Below are 14,135 nucleotides of genomic sequence, written 5' to 3' on the forward strand. Positions count from 1 at the left end.
CCACGTTCTCCGTATTTACTTTAAAATTCTTGAGGGTAATTTTTTTCTATCATTGCAACTACAAAAATGCATGATAGACCGTGGGAAGGCATGGACTACCACCCTACTTGCAGGGCGCCACTGATTGAAATGGATACTGGGGAAAGGTGGTAGAAAAAGTAAAAGATTTAGATCTTAGCACAGAGAGGTGTATTCTGAAATTAGCACACAACAACTTTCTCTTAACCGAGGGCGGCCTCCACAATGTGACATATTGAGATAAGCTACGTAAGTTGAACTGTGAACACTTTGTAGTTAGAACCGTGAACCATGAGAACTATGTGAACCTTGCCGCATGGCTGCTCTCCCGTAGTATCGCGAAATAATGGCGACCGAAACGGTGATCTTAGCATCATTGTGTGCCGGAAGCAAGGAACCGTTCTGCCTTATCGTCGCGTACCCATGGACAATAGGCGGTCGCGGGCGAGATGGCAGCTAGTGGACCTTCCAAGAACACGTTCCAGAATGGGCTGGAGCAGCGACGCTCAGGACCTTTGTTAGCTGGTCAGCACCTCACACTAGTGTTTCTACTGTTCAAAAAAGTGTTTCCGGTGCCAGCTTGCTGGGTGGTCAAGCGGCTAGCTGTCGGCTGCTGGGCCATAAACCTGGTCGATTCCTTTTGGCCTTCGAAGTTTCCTAACCTGGCCCATGTACTGAAACATGTTGGTTTATCAGTATCGGTATATGTTTTATTTTTTCTGTCTATGTTTATCCATTGATACGCCTAATTAGTTTACGGCAAAGATTAAAACACGGCATGCTCGCAGCAATCAAGCCTGTGGAGCTAGCGAGAAAAGATGAAGAATATTAATTTTGTTATGTTCGTAATAACTCCTATCGAATGTTTCATCGATATTGTACTGTCGATCTTTTCCCGTCCGCGGTAGAGTGACGTGGGTTTCTGTTTGGATCACTAATAATGTGAAATACATTAATTCTTATAGTGCGAAGTCAACTTAGTTACTAGTTCCTTATTTCACCTGATCTATCTATCTGCTTTACCAGTATCTGTATTGATTCGGAGAAGCAAGAAATTTAAACAGAGCAAGCTGGACTCCCTAAAATTGTCTTCAAGCAAGAAGCGGAGGTAAATAACTCCAAGGTTCGAAGAATTATCATCTAATAATTCAGTATTTTATGTTAGAGATTTATCGTGTATACGAAAAATCATAGGCCTGACAGTCTGGAGTGCGTCGCTGTGCGTAAAGTAGCTGAGACACACGCTCTCCTCAGCCAACTTACTGTTGTTGTGACTTCTGTGCGGGTCAGCAAATTTCCATCGTAATTATTATTCTTAAAATTGTTAATTAATCAGTAGGTGCAGCCTCGGACGTTGGGACGGCAGGATTTTCTGTGTTCGTGCACGCCTCAACACGAAGACGTTCCGTTTAAACTTGAATCTTTTTAACGGCTGCTGCCATTTTGAACAATTTATTAATTCCACCCAAAATGACGGCAGCCGAGATCTCTTTACAGATTTCGATTCTTCTGTACATAGGGCATTATTATTACCAGGTTTCTTTCGTTTCTATGATTATTTGGATGCTTTAATTCACGGCTGAATCTTTAGGTTCTTCGAAATAAAACTGAAACGCAAATTATGGATGCAGCAGCGGTTTGTTCCTTGTTAAAAGATCCCGAATCTGTCACCTGATTTAATTTTCGTTAATTACTCTCGACTCATTCTTTGGTGCGGTCTGGCGCGGACGCCCACGCATTCGTCACTGCACGTGGCTTTCTTGGGAGGGTTCGTAACACGATGTGTTACAGACGGACGAATCTTCGTCTTCTCCTTCCTGAAACGCTTTTGCTTATGCAGATCGTGCACAAAGCGTTTACCAAGTTGCTCTCTTCTCTCACAGTCTACCATTTAGTATCTCCTTCCATTGGAGCCCTCTACGGTTCATATAATCCTTCATCTGGTCTCCCCATCTTTTACGTGGTCTTCCAGTTGGTTTTCGTTCATATTTCGTCCATTTTAGGGCTCTTCTCGGAAGTCTTTGCGGCCCCATTCCTTTAATGTGGCAAACCATTTAAGCCTGTTAGTAACCGCACTTTCTATTAGGGGCTTGATCTGCAGAGTGTTTAGTATCGTTTCATTCCTCGTCTTACCCAACAACCCTTGTAAAAATCGCATCTCAGTCGCTTGTATTCTGATCAGAACTTTCTTTGTCTAAGTCCAACATTCAGATCCAAAGATCAAAACTGGCTGATAATGTGACATGCACATCATGATCTTTGCTTTGGCGAGCATTTTTCAGTTTCTAATTATGTCAGATGCACAATGATAAAACTCCAAATGATTTTCTGTTTTCTTTGAAATTTCATCCTTGATGTTACCTTTCCTAGTTAATTTACTTTCTAGATACTTGAAAGCATCTACTTCTTTAATAACAGCTCTTGCTTGTGTGAATTACAGGCTGTACACAGCATGGATTGGAAAATACAACTCATGCACAACTGAGGTCTAGGAACTGACTCCTCCTACAAGAAGGTCGCTCTTTCAGAAAGCGTACTTTGAAGAGAACATTGAGTGCGTAGCTTATCGTTCAAAATATCCCATAAAGAGTCAATTATAATGGGAACAAAGGACTGAGAGGGTCACAGCAGATGTAATTAATCACTATTTTCTTGAAACCTGTCTGGAGCAATGTCAGAAGTGTGAATTAGGAGCATCATTGGTTTGGTACAATGGTCGCTCACCTACGAAGCACTTCTTCAGCATTGGGTGAAGATAGTCTCCCAGAATGCCGACAGAATCCGGCCCTGTATCCTGTCCACGTAGGACAAGTGGGACAATTCTACGGTGCGAGTTCGCTCCCGAAAGCTTCACTGAAGCTCCATCGTGTTCCATGGTCTGACTAAGGAAGACAGCATGAAATGATGCTGTTGACGTTCCACAATCGTAAACACCCGCAGTAGGAAAAAATTGGAAATTTGTGGTAAGTTTTATGGGAGCAAACTGCTGAGGTCATCGGTCCCTAGGCTTACACACTACTTAATCTAATTTAAACTAACTTACACTAAGGACAACACACACACCCATGCCCAACGGAGGACTCGACCCTCCGACGGGGGCAGCCACGTGAACCGTGGCAAGGCGCCCGAGACCGCACGGTTACTCCACGTGACACTCGCAGTAGTCGAAGATATTGTGAATGATGATTCTTCCGGGCACATGACATTATCTCGTTGTTGTGTTTTGTAGGTGGTATTCTTGCAACACCAATTTCGTCGTTTTGAGGTGATGTGTGGTGTAATCGACGGTGTTATAGTCATTAACCAAAGAGCAGTAGCCAGCAGCAGTAGCTATACTAAGGCTGCTTCTTAATCTCTGACAGCTTTGGTTAGTACGTTTTTTTCGTGAAAACAAGTGGGGTGAGGCAGCTGAGACAGGCTACCCCAAATACATCCTGAATGAAATAATCGAGGTGCTTTTTTCGCCAAACTATAGAGGACTATATGGTGACTTTCCTTTCCCAAGTAACTTTTATTGTTTATAGTCGCCGAATTACGACACCGACTTCGTTATTTTCCTAATGGAACTATATACTTTTTTGTGCGACGTTCGAAAGAAGATTCTGACACTTGAACAAATAGTATCAAGATAATAGTGCAACAAATAACCGCTTCACCGTCAGGGGTAGACATTTCAAAAAGGTCTGTTCTGTTACACCAAATGTAATCAAACACATAACTCAGATATCTCTGTTGATCCATTGAGGACATGGGACAATGGCTGGTCAAATATTTAACAAAGAAATTCGCCAAACAGCCGTGCAAATTGAGAAGTTCTTTCATTTTATTGCAACCAGATTTGAGTTGCAGTCAAGTCTTCTAAGGAAGTAGTTGAGAATTCACTACATCCAGAAAGATATGGCCCCAGTATGCCAATATCGATTATTTTTGAGAGCTGCAAATGGGGCCTGAAGATGGCATAATGAATTTCTTTGTTAAATAACGTAGGTACGGCTGTTATGTTTACCTGTGCAGTTGGAGCTCATCAATCTGTGTTCTGCTGTTGCAGCAATCAGTTAACTTGCTCGTAAAGCTATTGAGACTTTTACCACGTGTACTGCAGTCGAAAATTTGAATATTTTTTTTATGGCGAATGTCGCCTAAGTAATACAGCAGTGGTGCGGTTGTATGCTGAAGTGTATCCAGATCAGGCCAAGCAGTCACGAATTGTCTTTGCAAACATTACCCCCTCCAAAAAAACAGAAAAAAGAACGAGAAGGCTTAACCAAACGAGTGTTTTGCGAACGCTACACTCCATCGCATTTCATTCCCGTCACATTTCTCTGCATCTACAACTTCATGGCAATGACTTCCAAAATTGATTAGAGTTGTCAGAATTTTGTCTATGAAAATACAAATGGATGCGGCATATGTACGCAAAATTTTGTTGAAGGTAGAAGCATTGCTTACAAACCATGTGCAAGTCAATCTTCGTGATGTGTACGAATCGTCAATTGAAAATCCACGCTAACTCAAATAAGTGGATAAGGACAACGCTCTTGGTCTACCAACGTTTGGTACGGGTTTTTCAAGACCCGCACCATTGGTTCCAGCTTTATTAATGGGAATTTAAATACGCTAAAGTATCTCGAGTTTTTATGATATGCTTCTGCCGCAGTTATGGAAGACATCCCACTGGTATGAGGCAATGAGAGTGATAGCAGCATGACGGATGAACCTCCCATTAAGCACATGTATTGGCATGCCTATAGATAATTTTATCTGTGGTGAAAATTAAAACATGAGGTCTATAAGGAAACACGACGATTTCGAAGGCGTGAAATGCCATATACCACGGCCTGTACTGCTGCAGATGAAATTGAACGTGCAGTATTGTTTCTGCAGAATCACTTAATAGCGTGCAGCTATGCTCAACGACATCATTTTGAGCACTAGATATGACAGCCGTGATGATAAATACACGAACCGTATCTGACAAGGGAACCTCCCAATCGCACCCCCCTCAGATTTAGTTATAAGTTGGCACAGTGGATAGGCCTTGAAAAACTGAACACAGATCACTCGAGAAAACAAGAAGTTGTGTGGAACTATGAAAAAAATAAGCAAAATATACAAACTGAGTAGTCCATGTGGAACATAGGCAACATCAAGGATAGTGTGAGCTCAAGAGCGACGTGTTCTCGTGGTTAGCGTGAGCAGCTGCGGAACGAGAGGTCCTTGGTTCAAGGCATCCCTCGAGTGAAAAGTTTAATTTTTATTTTCAGACAATTATTTTGCGAAGCTGCACAGGTACACAGAGCAGTATTGTTTACGCGATCGTGTGTCAATTATCAAAGTTCAGGCACTCACACATAATCAACCTCGCTTTCCAAAATTCCAGGACATGTTCAGATTTGCTTGGACATATGCAGGATTTCACGGTCTACACACGGAAAAATTTGAAAGCGTTAAAAACATATGTTTTGACAGAGGAAAGGGAAAACTGTGCGACTGTGAAACTGTTGCGTTCATTTCTTGCACTTTATGTGACAAACTCTTATGTTTTCATCACTTTTTTGGGAGTGATTATCACATCCACAAGAAAACCTAAATCGGGCAAGATAGAAGAATCTTTTTACCCATTCGACAAGTGTACAAGTTAGGTGGGTCGACAACATATTCCTGTCATGTGACGCACATGCCGTCACCAGTGTCGTATAGAATATTCAGACGTGTTTTCCTGTCTAGGAATCACACAGTTTTGCGGTGCGGTCGCAAAACACAGACACAAAACTTATTACAGTGAACAGAGACGTCAATGAACGAACGGACAGATCATAACTTTGCGAAAATAAAGAAAGTAAACTTTTCACTTGAGGGAAGACTTGAACCAAGGACTTCTCGTTCCACAGGGGCTCACGCTAACCACGGGACCACGGCGCTCATGTCCTCACACTATCCTTGATGTTGCCTATCCTGCGCATGGACTGCTCTGTTTATATAGTTTGCTTATTTTTTCATAGTTCCACACAACTTCTTCCTGTTTTCTCGATTGAATTGAGTTCAGTTTTTCAAGGCCTATCCACTGTGCCAACTTATAACTAAATCTGAGGGGGTGCGATGGGGAGGTTTCCTTGTGAGTTATGCGCTTGCTTACATTTGGTACAACAGGGCAGACGTTTGTGGAAGCTCTTCTCCTGACGGCTGGACAGTGGTTTGCGACGCTGCTATCTTGATACTGTTTGCTCAAGTTCCGTAAGTGCTATGTCGTCGAAGTTCTCTAACAGTCTTCCTTAAAATACCACATAAAATGTTCAAATGTGTGTGAGTTCTTAAGGGACCAAACTGCAGAGATCATCGGTCCTAGACTTACACACTACTTAAACTAACTTAAACTAACCTATACTAAGAACAACACACACACCCATGCCCGAGGGAGGATTCGAACCTCCGGCGGGAGGTTAAAATGGTTCAAATGGGTCTGAGCACTATGGGACTGAACATCTGAGGTCATCAGTCCCCTAGAACTTAGAACTATTTAAACCTAACTAACCTAAGGACATTGCACACATCCATGCCCGAGGCAGGATTCGAACCTGCGACTGTAGCGGTCGCACGGTTCCAGACTGAAACGCCTAGAACCGCTCGGCCACAACAGCCGGGATGGGCCGTGCAGTTAGTGACATGGGGCGTCCACTCCGCGTGGCAAAAATACCACATAAAAAAGTATATAGTTCCATTAGGAAAACAAGGAAGTCGGTTTCGTAATTCGGTGACTATAAACGATAATAATTACTAACGAACGTCAGCAAATTCGCCATATTGTACGCTGTAACTTGGCGAAAACCGCAACTTTATGTATTATTCATTCCGGATATATGGCCCGCATCTCGTGGTCGTGCGGTAGCGTTCTCGCTTCCCACGCCCGGGTTCCCGGGTTCGATTCCCGGCGGGGTCAGGGATTTTCTCTGCCTCGTGATGGCTGGGTGTTGTGTGACGTCCTTAGGTTAGTTAGGTTTAAGTAGTTCTAAGTTCTAGGGGACTGATGACCATAGATGTTAAGTCCCATAGTGCTCAGAGCCATTTGAACCATTCCGGATATATCTGGGGTGACGTGTCTTAGCTGCTTCACCCTGCGTAATTTTGCTTAGGAGGAAATGAGTAGGGACTGTGCTTGTTGTGTGGGCACAAGTGGAATTGAGCTACTAGCTTAAATGCCCACGATTGATACGCTTCAGACTGCTGCCGTCGGTTGCAGTGACGATGGGGTAACTGTTGCCAAAGCTGTGAAACTTCTGGTGCTTCTGCAAGCCCCTGGAAACTGTGATACCACGGCACATTCCGGATCGCACGATCTGATCAGTTTGCCCTCGCCTGAGAGTGGCTGGCAGACAGTGGTGGAAGGTGAATGTGGGTACTGCTCCATCGGCTGTCCTATGACGCCTTTAGACGCAGGTAGGAGGTGCTGTCTAATGTTGATGGGACGTCTGAGCCGTTACAAGACCACTCGTCTGTGGGCCAGTGGCCGAATGTTGTGTAAAATCCGTGCAACCACACTGGGTGGATATATTGGTCACTGGGACACTAGATCAGTATTGGGGTAATAGGGGGCAGGTCGGGAAGGAATGACAGTGTGCATTCGGTATGTTTGCCGGGAGTCCTCGGCCAAGATCATGTCGACATGATTGACACCTGCTGCATATGTCCTGAGGACAACATTGCTTCCTTTAAATAGCGAACTGAGCTGCTGAAGACATTTAGCGTCGCATGTCGGATGGAACCACTGTTCACTACTGGCAGCATCGTCCCCAGAACCATTTGCAGTCGTCTGGTGTGAAGTCGAGTGGAACGCTTAAACCAGAGACTGGGACGATTCTGCGACGAACTCGGGTGTACCGCTTAAGAAATAAAAATTGTTGTATGCACGTATGCACAAAGGAAGCTGATAGTCGAGAAGCAGAGTACGTGTGGCGTGAACATGTATTTTTCTTTTTGCGTTAGAAGAACTTCTCAATAGGGTCAATGTCGAATTACCTGTCACAACCGTAGAAAGAGTAGACCAGTTTCATGCAAATCTTACCATAATACAATGTTTATGAAAACCGCAAAAACAAAAACGATACATCACATAACTGCAATGAACTTTATGCGGCAGATTACGTGCATAACAAACCAGAAATGATGTTCATTACAGAACGAATGCTCTGGCCTTAAAATGCAGTACAATGTGATTCCCTGACAAGCTGTGGACAAGACTTTTAAGCGTTACGGTATGGAATCAAAGAGGGCTGGGACATTTTCCTGAAGAATCTGTCTCCATCCGGTTTGAATGCCGATCCACAAAGCATCAGGAGCGTTTGCTGAACTACTCTGAGGAACAAACTGTCAGCCGTCTGCATTTCATACGATGTTCAGTGGACAACATATCAGGGGTAAAGTCACATAATAGTGCTAACGAACATATGCTCTAGCCGCGCTGTAGTGGAATCAGGTTACTGGACACCACATACGCCGGCCGGTGTGGTCGTGCGGTTCTAGGCGCTTCAGTCTGGAACCGTGTGACCGCTTCGGTCGCAGGTTCGAATCCTGCCTCGGGCATGGATGTGTGTGATGTCCTTGGGTTAGTTAGGTTTAAGTAGTTCTAAGTTCTAGGGGACTGATGACCACAGATGTTAAGTCCCATAGTGCTCAGATCCATTTGAACACCACATACAAAGTTTCTTCGAGAATAGTAAACAAGAAGTGAGATTCTATTAGGCAAGGAACAAATGGAGTTTCGGAAGACCAGGACGACAAGGGACAACATATCTAGTGTTTATAATTAAACGAATAATGAAGAAAAGAGGATACTAGGGAAACACACTTAACATTCATTGATTTTATTAAGACAGTCGATAATTTTGACAGAGAAAGATAATTGGGAATTAGGACGAATAGAGGATTCTACAACAGCTAGTAAATGTTTTAAAGAGTCTCTATAAACACACTAATTTTAGATATAAATGGTACTCTAGATAAGGGCGCAGCATTTCAGCCACACCACATAACATTTATTTGTATGACGCAACTCGGAGGGGATTTTTAACGGGGGAATTAAGATTAACAGAAATTCTCCCTTGAATTGTCTTTTATATGCAGACGATGCCACATTGCTGGTGGAGAATGGAGATGACCTACGAAATGGAATACACTAATTAGGCAAGATTTGCGAACAGCACCAGTTGGCAAATTCAGAAAAGAAGACAAAATCAATGACCTTTAAAGAAAGGCATCCCGTACGGACAGAAATTGTGACTAACAAAAGAACAACAGAACAGGTCAAACATGCAATCCGAAAACAAAGGAAGTAGGTTACAGTACGCTTGTTCGCCCACTGCTTGAATATTGCTCAGCAGTGTGGGATCGGTACCAGATAGGGTTGATAGAAGAGATAGAGAAGATCAAACGGAGAGCAGCGCACTTCGTTACAGGATCATTTAGCAATCGCGAAAGCGTTACGGAGATGACAGATAAACTCCAGTGGAAGACTCTGCAGGAGAGACGCTCAGTAGCTCGGTACGGGCTTTTGTTAAAGTTTCGAGAACATACCTTCACCGAGTAGTCAAGCAATGTATCGCTCCCTCCTACGTATATCTCGCGAAGAGACCATGAGGATAAAATCAGAGAGATTAGAGCCCACACAGAGGTATACCGACAATCCCTCTTTCCATAAACAATACGAGACTGGAATAGAAGGGAGAACCGATGGAGGTACTCAAGATACCCTCCCCGGAGTATGGATGTAGATGTAGATGTAGATGAATCGTGGGTTGCATACAAACGCCAAGAAAGTCACAGACAAGTAACAGAAATGAGATTTCTGGGAGCAGTGAAGAAGTGTACGAGAGACGACAGATCTCGAAATTTGAAAATTGGGAAAGAATTGGATGTATTTAGCATATGTAGTTAGCAATATAGGAAGAGCAATAAACTGATGTCTAAAAGTAAACAAGGAAAGAAACAAGATTGAAACTGTATAAGACAATGGCAGTTCCAATGCTTGTTTATGGAGGTGGACCGTGGCTTATTTGTAAACGCCAACAAAGTCTCATAAAACCAAAGAGATGAGATTACTAAGAGCAGTAAAGTGACGCATAATAGCCGACAGCTTTCTAAATTAGGAAAGAACTGAATATATTTAATATTTCACTAAAATACAAGGATATGTGAGAAACTGAAATGAACTTCTCGGATGAATAAGTGGTAAAAGATGATATCTGCAAATAACGAGACTTAAGGCAGTTTGGAGAAGAAGCCAAGAAAGACCGAGGAAGCGAAGGTTACCGTAATAGGTAAAACAAAAAAAAGGCCAAATGTTTGATGTGAAGTTGGAGGTAATGATGGCGTCATTTGAAAAAATGGGTTTGAGAATGCGAAGAGGGAAGTGAAAAAAATTAGTCCGTCAAAAAATTTTAAATACCTTCAAGACTGTAACTTCCATACGCAGAATTGTGCATGTTGGACTATGTTACAGACGTACCCGTATTTCCGTATTGTCTCGATATCTGAGGTTAGGATTCAGACAAGATTACGGAAAGTTTATAATCATTGGCTTTACACGTTACGTCACAGTGTATTTGCTTTTTACTTTTCGTGTTTGAGGCTTACTGATGAAGAAAGTTTATCTATGGAACTCCTATTTTCAATAATAATAATAATAATAAAACATTTGGAGATGCAGCGAGCGAGATACCGTGGTTAAGAAATGGGATTCATATTCAGGAGGTCGGCAGTTCGATTCTTTAACCAGCCAACCACATCCGTCGTTTCCTTAAATTACAGAGAAGGAATGGAAATCAAAATTTAACGTCCCGTCGACGGTGAGATCATTAGAGACGAAGCACAAGCTGGGATTGGGGAAAGATAGGAAAAGAATTCGGTAGTGCCGTATCATAGGTAACATCCTGGCTTTTGCCTTAAGCTACTCGCACTTAGAGAAATCAGAGAAAGCCTACATCTGCTTGGCCAGTAGGGTCTATCTTAACCATCGCTCGGTCCTTGAAATCAGTTCAGGATGTTGCTGAGATGGTTTCAAGGTGCTAATATGCCGTGTCGCTAGTGATCTAATCGTTGACTTGACGCTTAACTATAACATTTTTTTCCCTTTCGTAGATGTACCCAGACCCTCTCGATGAACAGAACGCAATACTGTTAGAGTTGTTAAGTCTTTGCATCTTGAACGCCTACTTTGTTTGAAATGCAATTTCTTTGCAAACGGAAAAGATTTTCGTTGTCCGATGGCACTGCAGTTCTTGAGCGCACCTCTTTCGGCGAGAAGTGAATTCCTCGGCCTGCGAGAAGTTCCGCTCCCTGGGGAGCCGAAGCTTCAAACTGCTGTCTGGCGCGCGAGAGAGGAGAGCCGAATCAGCTAAGTTTTTCTAGTGCTGCTGGCGCCCTTTTCTTGCTGGAGGATTTGCATACTCGTCCCACGGTTGCTCAGGGAGTGATTTAGCTGTGCCACGCGATGAGCTATGCCGACCTGTCACCCGCGTCGCCTGGACATATTCCGACTGAGAGCAGACATGTATCAGAATTAACGGCCGCGCTCGCTTCGCGCGGAGAAGGCGTCATTCGCCCTGCGTTTATGGGTCGTGCTGAGCAGCTGTCAAGAGAATCTTAGTCGGGAAGTGCAGCCTTCTCATGTCTACGATCAGTCTGTCTCAAGGCAGAGGTGCGACTGCTATCCCTCGTATTGTGACTGATTCACGTGTGAGTATAAGTGTACACACTACGTGTGATACCGGCCAACACTGCCATATAACCTACATATACTCGTATTATGAATTAAAGTCCCTCGCCGTATTTTTCTGTCTGTAGATCAAAGTTAATCTCAGAAACTGCTACACTGATTTTGATACGTTTTTCGCCAATAGATCGACTGATTCAAGATGAATGTTTGTGTAGGCCTTCTAACAGCCATGTACTGCAAGTCTCTAGAGGAACGGAAGGTTCCAAATGATTGGAAAAGAGCACAGGTAGTCACAGTTTTCAAGAAGGGTCGTCGATCTGTTGCGGAATTTTAGAGCATGTTTTTTGCTCGCGTATCATGTCATTTCTGGAAACCCAGAATCTACTCTGTAGGAATCAACATGGATCCCGGAAACAGCGATCGTGTGACACCTAACTCGCTTTATTTGTCATGAGACCCAGAAAATATTAGATACAGGCTCCCAGGTAGATGCTATTTTCCTTGACTTTCGGAAGGCGTTCGATACAATTCCACACTGTCGTCTGATAAACAAAGTAAGAACCTACGGAATATCAGACCAGCTGTGTGGCTGGATTGAAGAGTTTTTAGAAAACAGAACACAGCATTTTGTTCTCAATGGAGAGACGTCTACAGACGTTAAAGTAACTTCTGGCGTGCCACAGGGGAGTGTTATGGGACCATTGCTTTTCACAATATGTATAAATGACCTAGTAGATAGTGTCGGAAGTTCCATGCGGCTTTTCGCGGATGATGCTGTAGTATACAGAGAAGCTGCAGCATTAGAAAATTGCAGCAAAATGCAGGAAGATCTGCAGCGGATAGACACTTGGTGCAGGGAGTGGCAACTGACCCTTAACATAGACAAATGCATTGCGAATACATAGAAAGAAGAATCCTTTATTGTATGATTATATGATAGCGGAACAAACACTGGTATCAGTTACTTCTGTAAAATATCTGGGAGTATGCGTGCGGAACGATTTGAAGTGGAATGATCATATATAATTAATTGTTGATAAGGCGGGTGCCAGATTGAGATTCATTGGGAGAGTCCTTAGAAAATGTAGTCCATCAACAAAGGAGGTGGCTTACAAAACACTCAAACACTCGTTAGACCTATACTTGAGTATTGCTCATCAGTGTGGGATCCGTACCAGGTCGGGTTGACAGAGTAGATAGAGAAGATCCAAAGAAGAGCGGCGCGTTTCGTCACAGGGTTATTTCGTAAGCGTGATAGCGTTACGGAGATGTTTAGCAAACTCAAGTGGCAGACTCTGCAAGAGAGATGCTCTGCATCGCGGTGTAGCTTGCTGTCCAGGTTTCGAGAGGGTGCGTTTCTGGATGAGTTATCGAATATATTGTTTCCCCCTACTTATGGAGATCACAAATGTAAAATTAGAGAGGTTCGAGCGCGCACGGAGGCTTTTCGGCAGTCGTTCTTCCCGCGAACCATACGCGACTGGAACAGGAAAGGGAGGTAATGACAGTGGCACGTAAAGTGCCCTCCGTCTCACACCGTTGGGTGGCTTGCGGAGTATAAATGTACACTCCTGGAAATGGAAAAAAGAACACATTGACACTGGTGTGTCAGACCCACCATACTTGCTCCGGACACTGCGAGAGGGCTGTGCAAGCAATGATCACACGCACGGCACAGTGGACACACCAGGAACCGCGGTCTTGGCCGTCGAATGGCGCTAGCTGCGCAGCATTTGTGCACCGCCGCCGTCAGTGTCAGCCAGTTTGCCGTGGCATACGGAGCTCCATCGCAGTCTTTAACACTGGTAGCATGCCGCGACAGCGTGGACGTGAACCGTATGTGCAGTTGACGATCTTTGAGCGAGGGCGTATAGTGGGCATGCGGGAGGACGGGTGGACGTACCAACGAATTGCTCAACACGTGGGGCGTGAGGTCTCCACAGTACATCGATGTTGTCGCCAGTGGTCGGCGGAAGGTGCACGTGCCCGTCGACCTGGGACCGGACCGCAGCGACGCACGGATGCACGCCAAGACCGTAGGATCCTAAGCAGTGCCGTAGGGGACCGCACCGCCACTTCCCAGCAAATTAGGGACACTGTTGCTCCTGGGGTATCGGCGAGGACCATTCGCAACCGTCTCCATGAAGCTGGGCTACGGTCCCGCACACCGTTAGGCCGTCTTCCGCTCACGCCCCAACATCGTGCAGCCCGCCTCCAGTGGTGTCGCGACAGGCGTGAATGGAGGGACGAATGGAGACGTGTCGTCTTCAGCGATGAGAGTCGCTTCTGCCTTGGTGCCAATGATGGTCGTATGCGTGTTTGGCGCCGTGCAGGTGAGCGCCACAATCAGGACTGCATACGACCAAGGCACACAGGGCCAACACCCGGCATCATGGTGTGGGGAGCGATC

Source organism: Schistocerca americana, chromosome 1, assembly GCF_021461395.2.
Source record: "Schistocerca americana isolate TAMUIC-IGC-003095 chromosome 1, iqSchAmer2.1, whole genome shotgun sequence".
In the NCBI taxonomy this organism is placed as follows: domain Eukaryota; kingdom Metazoa; phylum Arthropoda; class Insecta; order Orthoptera; family Acrididae; genus Schistocerca; species Schistocerca americana.